The sequence below is a fragment of the Lethenteron reissneri genome, chromosome 30, assembly GCF_015708825.2.
Source record: "Lethenteron reissneri isolate LAM-NWPU_2019-01 chromosome 30, ASM1570882v1, whole genome shotgun sequence".
NCBI lineage: Eukaryota > Metazoa > Chordata > Hyperoartia > Petromyzontiformes > Petromyzontidae > Lethenteron > Lethenteron reissneri.
In genome coordinates, this window is record NC_083808.1 from 14,355,722 (window position 1) to 14,367,755 (window position 12,034).

The 12,034-nt window shown below is 51.4% G+C and overlaps 1 protein-coding gene across 1 annotated transcript in view; it reads right to left on the reverse strand.

Moving 5' to 3' along the window:
- The window catches only part of LOC133349562 (integrin alpha-6-like), a 57,390-nt gene extending 57,284 nt beyond the window's left edge, over positions 1-106 (reverse strand). Inside the window, exon 1 of the mRNA XM_061563125.1 lies at positions 91-106. The gene's annotated coding sequence lies outside the window, so the exon portion shown is untranslated. The remainder of the gene's footprint in view (positions 1-90) is intronic.
- Between the last annotated feature and the right edge of the window lie 11,928 nt (positions 107-12,034).

The window sequence follows — 12,034 nt, forward strand, 5'->3', positions numbered from 1 at the left end:
TATCGGCCACTGCTCCAACCTTCTTCAAGGTCAAAACACGGCCCATATCAGTGGACATTAAATACATGCCCTCCCAGCCAGAGTACACACCCTATGAGTGGATGCTACCCACGCAGTGGAGCAGGGTTCTGGAGCCAAGCCTGACATGAAGCGCTGCCTTCAGCCGCTATGCAGCAGGGAAGGAAACGACCCCCTTTGCTTTAGGTTAGTGTGAGGTTAATTTTACCACCGTCACCAGCGGCGATTCGATTAATTGCGCTGATACAGGGCCACGATTCGATCCCGTGATCTAATAATAGCGTATGCCCGTGGCCATTCGTGACTGCAATGGTCATGTGAACTGCACGAACACAATAGGAATAAAAATAAACATTTTCGCACGTGTTTCGCTTCATACTCTTTGGTTCTTTCGGTAAAGTCACGTAAGTATAAAATAAAATATATCACGACGTTTCGATCACAACACAATCGATCGTCCTCAGGCGGAAAAAATATAATCCAACAGTGGAACTGCTGAACCAGCGAGAGAGCTGTTACAACAAGAGGTTATATATGTGGCGATGGGCAAGCAAGCGGGGTCTGAGCTGGAAAGGAATTCCATCCACGGACGCAAGCACGTCAGTTGTGTTTGCTCGCCCATCGCCACATATATAACCTCTTGTTGTAAATGCTCTCTCGCTGGTTCAGCAGTTCCACTTCTGGATTCTATTTTTACCGTCTGAGGACGACCGCTTGTGTTGCGATCGAAATGTCGTGATTTATTTTATTTTATACCTATGTAACTTTACCGAAAGAACCAAAGAATATGGATTACTGCAGTCACGAAAGCTTCAAATCAAGATTCGCTTCATGTTTGATTAACTTAGGAATTGGTATTCATCGATTTGATTTTTGTTTCATTCTTCCACCCCTAATTGCTATTCCAGTCAATTGAATGTATTGCATTCTTACGGTATTGCACAGATATATGTGTGGTGGAGGTCAGTTGGCAGGCCGCCCATGTTAAAGAATCCTTCACCCATGTGAGGACTCGGTGTAGCAAACTGACTGTTTCGTGGTATGCATGCTGTGCTCAACCACTACACTGTAGACCAAAACAACACAAACACCAAGATCCCCCTTATACTGTAGCCTTAACAGACTTTTGGGGCAAGTATTGTTAGCGAACACCTCTGAAGGCACGGTACACGAGGGGGTGGGTGGCTAGCACCATGTCCGACCACCTTTGTCTCCCTAGTGACGATATTTACACACCGCACCAGGTACTCATTTGAGGATGAGTCGACCTCCGGCCGCCCAGATCGTAATGAAGTACGCTAACCGCCACGATTGCTTTTTAACTGCTTTTTGTGTTTAGTTTGTTGTCCTTTCGCTGCACCTCAAATTAGTATGGCTGACTATCTATGGTGCGAAAGAAGTTCAACATACACAACCGTTCCCCACAACTCGAACCACTCACTCACCCACCCACACTCGGCCACCACACTGCATTTAAACACACTTACTTCTCTGCTTTGGAGTTCCATCCCATCGTCTCTGTTCCCATGATCTTATCACCTGCCTCAGCTCAAGGAAGACGTGAACTCTTGTCTATTACTCTAGTGATTCTCAACCTTAGTTGGCGACTGTAACCCCCTTGTTTAATTTTGTTTCAACCGAGTACCCCCTTTCCTAACCCATCGTGGTTCTGAGAACGAAATGTATGAATAATTCATAGCAATATTTTAACCAATTGTCCGTATTGTGAGGTATCATAACTGACTAGTCACTGCAAGCGAACACAAAGAAAAAAACGGATGTTCTGCATGCGTGACGTATTTTGTTCGCGTTTACTGGGTACTCTTGGAAACCACATTGTTTATCATTAATGAGTTTAGAAAGGTATTTTATATTCTATGTTACCATATGGATTTACATTTTATCATAGTTATTTTATATTGGCAGATGTATACATGATTATTCACCAATGACTCTCATGTATGATATACAGTATATTCACACGTTTATAAATCACCTCACGTACACCTTGGCTGCTTGACATATTGGGCTCCGTGCTCAGCTGTGTTTAAACAAATACGTCTCGGTAATGAATTTATAACTTCTCATTAGGAGCTAATTCTGAAAATTGAGAATGTACCTTTGTTATTAATAGTGGTAGGTTCGTATATAACAAACGTGCCAATCATGTCATTTGGAAAAATCCTTATTGTCTACAATGTTTTTGGACACATCCCATACAGGGGCGTGTCTCGCTTAGCGAGCGAGATACGTTTCTCGAAGATTGCTCGTTAAGCGGTCGTTGTGTTCCCATCGACTCCCATGTTAAAAGCTACTTCAGCCCCAAAAAATGTCCAATCTTGAACAGCTTTTATAATATGAAATGTGTAGTAAGTTCGAGGAGACGATGTCGAAGTTGAGGCACACTCTGTTTATTAACTCCGGGACAGGTACAATAGTTGAAGGGGTATCGGCCCCTTCACCCGTACTATGGGAAACCCACCCTAGTCCTAAGCCATCTGTCCTGTCCCCCAGTCCTCCTCTACTGGGCTACGGGAGGCTGACTGATCTGGCCCTGGCAAGCACAGATCTCGGCACCAGCTAACCAGCCTTGCCCTGATAAGGGCAGCGGTCTGGAAGCTCTTGGGCCGCGCCACTGGCTTACCCGGCTCGGCCCTTATAAGGACGGCGAGACCGGGGAGTCCCAGGGCCTAATCTCCGAGTCTTGGATCTTCACTGGTCAGCTTCGTGTCGAACTGAACTCGAGCTCTTTGGGTCTCCACCTTTTATAGGGATCGCCTCCGAGGGCTGGGGGCGTGGGCAATAACTGATGCGGACGTCGGTGTGACCACCCGTGTATGTGAGTGCCGACAGCCCTGTGTTTGTTGTCCGCCGTTTCTCCCGTAATAACCCCTACATCACCCCCCCCTGTACAGCTCGCAGCCGTCCCGGCTGCAACAATCCCTCAACCCCCAAGAATAAAGATTAACACCGTCAATACACGTGTGCCTCGTAACAGTAACAATAACAAGAACAAGCGTAACATCAACCGATGGTTCCTTATATAAAAAAAACCCCCCACCCAAAAACGCAACACATATACAGAACGGTATAACAGCACATGCAATCAGCATATCGCGATCACACGCGTACATTTAAGCACAATAGCAAGCAGATCTGCAGGCGACCAACACACCATTAATCCTGTCGTAACTTTGCAGCAACAACACAATTATTCTCTCTCATGCAACGACCGCATCGCACACAGCACCTCGCTGCACAATACACCACAAAATTTTTTTTTTCAATTAAGCCCATTGCGCACGGTAACCCACGAGATGGTACAGCACAGGATACCCGACGCTCCCACGTTAATAATTAACTTCACCATCAAGATAACAACTCCACGCAGCAGCGCACACACACCCTTTGACACTCAGCAACCACAGCAGACTCTCCGTCGATTCCCAACACACGCACACACTTATTTTGACAGCAAGCAACAAGCAGATAGCGCGTTCATCGTTATTACACACACATACAACCATCAAAAAACATATATACAATGAGCGGGTTCCGCAGCAACGGAACACGCGCGGAAAGCTAATCATAACAACCGGCGCGTTTTGGCGCGAGTCCGTGCAGCGGGCCCGTCACAAGGGGCCGGCTTGGTAGAGTCGGTGGCAGGTGTCGCATCAGCAGGTGCCTGGTCGTCCGGTTTCCCGGACGTGCCAGCGCCGACCCCCACGGGGGAGGCTGGCAGCCAAGAGGGCTTCAGTCCTGGGGCTCCTGAAGACGGGACAGTCATTAGCGGATCAGAGGCTGGCGGCGACCCCGCCCTCCCGGAGTCAGAGGACTCCCCACATGTTCGGCCATTTACGTGGGAGGAAGCGTGCGGAGCAAAAAATGGCTTTAACCGTGAAGGGTGCACAAACCACCGACGCTTCCCCAACTTAATGCGCACACATTGAGGCCGCACAACCTGCACAATTTCTACGGGGCCCCTCCATGGTCGCAACAACTTAGCCGAGGTGGCCAATGGCACCTGGGGGCAGTGCAACCATGCTCGGTCGCCCGGGTGCCATTCGTGCGTGTGAGTCCGGCGCGATCGCAATCTCTAGTTTTGTTTCTGGCGAGAGTCAGAGTTTTGCATGGCCGCCTGCCGTGCCTCCGCCAAGCGAAGGATGTTAAATTTAACATGGTCGGCGATTTTCGACTTAGCATGAGGCGCGGCAATCGTCAGTTGAGTCGCGACAGGCGGGTCAACCTCGCGACCATACATCAAAAAAAATGGCGAGAAACCGGTCGCCGCGTGAGGAGCCATCCTGTATGCCGCCAGGACTCCCCCGATCCGTAGATCCCAATCGTTTTGGGACTCAGATACCTGGTGGGATAGCATGGACGTAAGAGTCCTATGCAAGCGTTCCACCATCCCATCCGTTTGTGGATGGTAAGGCGAGGTACGAATTTTCTTTGTACCCAGAAGGCCACATACCTCGTGTAAAAGGGTACTAGTGAAATTCTTTCCCTGATCGGTCAACAACCGTTCCGGAGCGCCCTTGTCGAGGACGTAGCCCTGAACAAAAGCCTCCGCAACGGCCGCTGCGGACTGGTTGGCGAGGGGCCAAGCCATAGGCCATCGCGTGAAATATTCCACGCCAACCAGCAGGTACTTATTACCCCTCGGCGTGGAAGGAAACGGTCCCAAAATATCAAGGGCGACCAGCTCATTAACCCGGGTGACCGAAATGGACTGGAGCGGTGGACTGGCTCCCTTCGCCGGCGGCTTCCGTTGTGCACACTGGGTACAGGATCGCAGCAGATCGTCCACGTCTCTTGCCATGCCCGGCCAAAAGTAATTAAGCTGGAGCATGGCAAGTGTTTTGAGGGTACCCAGGTGCAGGAGCCGTTCATGAGCAGCCCATACAGCCCTACCCCTCAAGGCACCACCAACCTGTGACGGCGGATCGTCCCGTCCCAATGCATGAGTAGGCCCTGGCACCACCCCCATGAGTCAACGCCCGACTTCCCTTGACCTGATCCTTCCGCGCGACGCCGTAGCGCCAGGAGGGTCGCATCCTCCATTTGGAGGCGACCCCACTCAGCACTCGACAAGCCTAGTAGGGAATCACTCCCACCCCCCGAAATAGGACCAGCGTCCGAAGGAGTATCAACTGCGGCCGCAAGAACCCGATCCTGGCCGTCACTTGCCGATTTGCAACGGCCCGAACCCAAGAAACAAGTGCAATCCGGGGCGATCGGCAGGCGTGATAGGGCATCGGCATTGGTGTGGCGAATCCCCTTCCGGTAAGTTGTCTCAAAATCGAAATCCTGCATGATCTCGAGCCATCGGGACAACTGCCCCGATGGCTGGTTAATTCGTAGGGCATACTGCAACGCCGCATGATCTGTACGGACGGTGAAATGCCGGCCGTACAGATATGGCCGGTACTGTTGAATAAAGAACACGATAGCCAACAGTTCGCGGCGGGTGACGCAGTACCTCTGCTCGGCCGGGGACAGTACTCTACTACCATAAGCCACAACGCGCTCCACGCCACCCACAATTTGTGACAGCACGCCTCCAATCCCGGTATTGCTTGCGTCCGTGTCGAGCACGAAGGGCATGGAAAAATCGGGGTAGCTTAACGGCGGGGCCCCCACCAGGGCATCCCGAAGAGAGACAAAAGCGGCGTCCTCCACCGGCCCCCAATGAAATTTGACCCCTTTTGACGTCAAGGCATGTAGTGGCTTAGCGATGGAAGCAAAGTCCGCGACAAACCGGCGGTAATATGAAGCAAAGCCGATGAAGCTTCTAACCTCCCCCACCGAGGTGGGAGTAGGCCAGGAGCTGACACAACGCGTTTTGGCGGGATCGGTTGAGATGCCTGACCGGCCGACGATGTGACCCAAATATTTAACAGATTCGCGCAGCAAATGGCACTTTTGTGGCTTGAATTTCAAATTAGCAGCGCGCATCTTGAGAAAGACGGCCCGAAGCCTATCAAGATGTTCCTCGAACGTCTTACTGAATACGATAACGTCATCCAGGTAAATCAAACACACCTCCCATTGCAAGCCAGCGAGGACCAATTCCATCAGGCGCTGGAACGTCGCAGGAGCAGAGTGTAATCCCATGGGTAAGCGATTGAATTGGAAGAGGCCGTGCGGCGTTCGGAAAGCTGTTTTGGGCTTAGATTCGTCGTCCAAGGGAAGTTGCCAAAATCCTGAGAGCAGATCCAAAGTGGAAAAGAATCGCGATCCCGCGAGGGCATCCAGCGATTCGTCCATTCGAGGAAGCGGATAAGCATCGGCCACCGAGATCTTATTTAATCGCCGGAAATCAACGCAGAACCTTAGGGACCCGTCGTGCTTTTTAACCAACACTATGGGTGCACCCCAAGGGCTGGTTGAGGGAGAAATGATGTCCGATTTCAACATGTCATCTACAGCCGATTTGACATGATCCTTTTCGGCGGGACTTAACCGAAAAGGATTTTGGCGGATAGGAGTGTTGTCACCGGTGTCAATGTGGTGGCGTAGCAATTTGGTACATCCGATATCGTATTTATGTTTACTGAAGACGTCGGAAAATTCTCGCAATAAGGCGCGTAATTTAGCACGTTGTGCGTCGGACAGGTCAGGTGACTCAGCACACAACGCATCCAGCCAACCCTCGTCAGCGTCTGAGGCTAATCGCGTGTGAGAATCGGTGGCCACCTGGCCAATGATCGGCGTTTCCGCAGGTACCGGAACCGCATGTGCGAACACGGTACCCTGCGAAACCACTGCCGTCCGTGTCCCGACATTGAGGACCGCGATAAACGGGTCCCCATCCCCTTTAACAATAGTCTGGGCCGTCACCAGATCTGGCCCACTCACCCCGGCTCTAGATGGTCCCAACATAATGCCCCGGTCAGAGACCCCTTTATCGAACGGTCGACGCAAGCGCAGGGGTACCAACATCTGTGCCCCCGGGGGTACACGCACCGTCTGGGCAACGAGCGCCTGTACCGTAGCACAGGCAGTATGCAAGGCAGGGGTGGCAGGTAGGAACGTCATACGTCGGCCCGATGGAAGCTCGATGCATTTCTGGTCAATCAGAATTTTGATGGGCAATTTGGCCAAAAAGTCTGTCCCCAACAGGCACGGAATAGCCAGCGAGGAGGAGACGAACACCGGGCCAGATAGTTTAATGTCCCCTATCGAAATTTGCGCTCGAATTTGTCCGATAATACCCAACGAGCCCCCATTCGCAGCGTAAAACGGTATATTGACAGGGAGCAACGGGCGACTCTGAACGGGCAGGATATTATAAATTAAATCCGAAATGATAGTTGCCGAAGCTCCCGTATCGACCAGTAGCCGTACCTCCACCCCGTCAATATGCCCCGCGACAACGGACGACCCCGCCGATGCAGCCACAACTCGGTGAGCCAACTCGGACCATTGGCCCGGTTGGAGCGCCCTCCCCGACATGCCGCGACCCGACGCACCAGCACCCAAACCCCGAGAATCGTGTGTCGGACCTTGTGAGAGGAAAGTGGGTGTGTGTGCAGGCCGAACATGTGGGGTGCCATGACTTGCCCGAGGATGTTGCGAAGGCTTGTGAGGAGGGCCGTCCGCAGCTCCAGGTCTCGCACCGCGCTGTCGAGGAGCCCGGCATCCGGACGCCACGTGGCCCCGGAGGCCACAATTATAGCAGACGACGAGCGCTCCAGAGGACTTGGGCTGGTCTCGATGGCTTGGAACGTCCCGAGCCGGTCGCTCGGTAGATCGCCATCCTGCAGAACGATCCGCAGCGAAGGCTCCCTCTATTCCGGAAGAGGTCGCCGCCACGGTGTGTCGTGCAGCTGCTTTGTTCGCCTTCCTCCGCTGAGAGATGAGATTGGCGTGAATGTGCCTTGCAGCCTGCAGTAATGACATATCCGCATCGTCCTGTGCTAGGATGGTGAAGTCCAAATCGTCAGCCAGCAGCAAAATTTTCTCGGCCACCATCGCATCGATCCCTTCTTCATCCATACGCGGGAAAGCGTCTTTCGCCAATGACAGCAGGGCCGTGCGATAAGCGAGTGGCAATTCCTTGTCACCCTTCTGCCGTTCATAGAAGAGCTGGCGACAATCGGAGGGCGGCCCATAAACGGTGGCCAGCAGCTGCAGCGCCGACTGAATCGTGGAGCGTGCCGACTTGGGTGCAGCGGTGAGGGTGCCCAGGGTGTCGCCGTCCAGTAACGCCGGGAGAGCACACAGCGCCTCGTTGTCCGACCAGCCCGCCATCTCTTGGTGGGCCAAAAACCGGCGCTGGAACCCCCCCCAATCGCCGTCGCTTGCAACAAATACCTGCAGGGCCGGCAGGCATTGCTGGAATGTCGGCTCCGTCTCCGATCCTCTTGCAGCATCTGTATCGCGTCTCCGTACTGTATGAGTAATGGCGGACTCTAATGGGTGTCGCGCCGGCAGTGACGTGTTGGTCGGGGCTTGGTCGGTGCTGGCGTCCGATGGTGGTGACGTTGCAACCCCTGATAGGCCGCCACTGCGACCCGCCTCCGCCGATGACGTGGCGGCTGCTGGCTGGGCTCCGTCCCCCGCGTGACGAGCTGGGACTCCTCCCTCCGCCCCTACTGTCTTCGTGGCGGGAATTTCGAGTCGCCCCGCTGTTGTAAAGGCGGGAGTTTCTGGCGGGCGTTGTCCATCTTCCCGCCGCATCGCTCCTCCCGGCCCCAGGCGAGTTATTTGTTCCAGCATAGCGGCCGCTGCATACAAGAGCTCCGCCAGCCGCGAGTGAGCCAACGCCAACTCGTCAGTCGACGTCCCGGCCCTCTCCGACGACCCCGCCGATGTCGGAGCTGGCAGCAGTTGTGCAGGTACGTCGGCGGTGATGTCTTGCACTGCCCCTCCCTCGTCGTCATCCTCTCCTGGGTCTTGGGCACGAGTCTTCCGTCTCGTATCCATGCTTGGACCACTTCCAACACCAGATGTAGTAAGTTCGAGGAGACGATGTCGAAGTTGAGGCACACTCTGTTTATTAACTCCGGGACAGGTACAATAGTTGAAGGGGTATCGGCCCCTTCACCCGTACTATGGGAAACCCACCCTAGTCCTAAGCCATCTGTCCTGTCCCCCAGTCCTCCTCTACTGGGCTACGGGAGGCTGACTGATCTGGCCCTGGCAAGCACAGATCTCGGCACCAGCTAACCAGCCTTGCCCTGATAAGGGCAGCGGTCTGGAAGCTCTTGGGCCGCGCCACTGGCTTACCCGGCTCGGCCCTTATAAGGACGGCGAGACCGGGGAGTCCCAGGGCCTAATCTCCGAGTCTTGGATCTTCACTGGTCAGCTTCGTGTCGAACTGAACTCGAGCTCTTTGGGTCTCCACCTTTTATAGGGATCGCCTCCGAGGGCTGGGGGCGTGGGCAATAACTGATGCGGACGTCGGTGTGACCACCCGTGTATGTGAGTGCCGACAGCCCTGTGTTTGTTGTCCGCCGTTTCTCCCGTAATAACCCCTACAAATGTACCAATTATGGTATAATTTAAAAATAGAGTAATTAAACATCAAATGAAATACTTACTACACATGAAAAACCACAGTGCAAGATCCCCAGTATAGCCTATGATATCACCTCCTTACAGCTGCATATTCTATTTGAAATTAACGCTTTCACACTCTCTTTCTCTACTCAATCACACAGCCCTATTGCGCGCTCCCCACACCCACTCCTCTCCGCACCCATGGCACAACTGCCAAGCAAACAGCTGCGGGACGTGGTGTGCCCACTACCGCCACGGGATGCATTTGATCGATTGGTCTCAGCTGGTTACGCGAACATTTGCTCGTTTTGCGAATAAATTGGGCTCAATTCAAATGGCTCGTTATCGTGAATTCCCGTAAAAATCACATTTGTTAAGCAAAGCGCGCCTCTAATGCTACCATACGTTCACTCTCGACCTTCTACGTGACTTTACCGAAAGAACAAATAAGATGAATCCCTGCAGTCACGAAAGCTTTAAATCGAAATTTCACCACGCTGGTCAGTGAGGGTTGGTGAAGATGGGGTGCATCGATGTGGAAGCATATAAGTACAGAACAACAATGGATTTTGATGGGCTGCCTTCTACTTGCCACTACGTAGCCCCGCATGACGCTATAGCAACCACAGTGGTCACCCATCCAAGCACTATCCAGTCTCAAATCGGCTTTGCTTCTGAGCCCTGACGAGATACAGGATCATTCCATGTGATTCGGTCAGAGGCGCCTGCTAACACCAAGTATTAATATAACCATGGCAAGGTATTATAGTACTCTATTCATTCCACCATGAACAATATTTCGTCGCAGTGTTACATATAATCCTAACCCTGCAAATCAAACTTTCGTATTCGGAGCTAATGGCCATGGATATTAAACATGATTGAAGTGCTATACAAAGTAAAATGAGTATCTCCGTTTCTTTGAGTTATTCCTACTGCTCTATATACAGTTGTGTTATATTGAGAGCCCCTTTGGGGAAAGGACAGGCAATGGCGTTGTTGTGCAATGCCATCCAATGCACATGCAATGCTCTACATTTGACTTTGTGAATGACGATGGCTTGCCAAAACCAAACAAACGGCTCACATTACAAGGGGAGGCTAAATAGAGTCACGCCGTGGATGGGGTGCTTACGCTGTTGCAGAATGCCACGCGGGTGGGGGACTTCAATGATGCACCATGCCTGGCGTCTAGCTGGGGAGAGGGGGGGCCTTTACATTTTACTTAAATTGTAGTTTTCGAAAACATAGCAATATATCATCAAAAACACAATCATATCGACATATTAACGAAAGATTACTTTACTGGCTGACAAATTCTTAGAGCTCAGTCTTCTGACCCAAGAGGCCCCATTCGTGAAGGCGCGAGGAGTGCGCGGAACTGGAAATGCGCACGTACATGTCATCAACCGCCTGTCAGGCTCTGTGTGTTCCATGAAGTGACAAATGCGATGTGGTTCCCTGACAGTTTTAGCAACAAACAGAAAGCCGGTTGCGTTAATGCCTCTTCAACGGTGGTTACAGACATCTACAGTGTATTCTGAGAGCAAGGTTGATCTCACTGGCCATTGTTCTTGCTTCTTCTTCGCTTGTTCACCTAGGAAAACCTCAGGAGGGTCCTGCCAAGTTTCTCGCAGGAGGTGGCGATATTGCTGCTGATGTGTAATGCCAAGTGAGTAATTTGCAGGGGTTTTTTTCCAGCATTGGGATGTTTGGCCAAAACCAGATACATTCTATGGTTGTTTTTGTTGGGTTAAAGAAGGTAACTGCAGAAACCTAGATTAACCTCATGTTGAACAGGGGAGGAACATACAAACTCCACATAGAGATGCACCAGAGCCGACAACAACCCCAGAGAGGCACAAGAATTACCACTGCGCCACCCTGCCATCAAATATAGCTAATTATTGTATATACTGCTGCGTTTAACTTAGAATAATAATTCATAATGTACAGCCTTTTGTCAACCCACTTCTGGTTGAAGGCCTCCCCACGTAAAATTGGTCATTAACTATTTAACTACTTTTAAAATTACATTTTACCAGGTAAAGCCCACTGACCTATATAGATTTTTTTCATAGCCCAATGAAGTGGCTTATGTGGAAATGTATAGCAGCCAAATACTCTAAACGCATGTTTCTAAATGTGGAAGGAAAATCAGAGGACCAAGAGAAAAACCCACTCCACCACAGGGAGAGACACGCAAATTCCAAATATACATGCGTCAGAGTATACCAGGCGAGGTAGCTAACCATACTTAATCATACTGGTCATTTTGGGTGATGAAAGGATTGGACCTGGGTAACCCACAAATTGCTGAGATTTATTACATTTTGTATTGCGGATTTTTGGAGTTCTGCTGTAATTTTAAACTTGACAAATTTGGACCAATGATATCAGAGGAACTTTAACATCTACTGTCTTGCCTCACGGCAGATGTGGAGCATACGTTCACAAGAAGTTCCTGGTTTTTTATGCTAATTTTGGTCACGTGACCAGGAAGTTACGA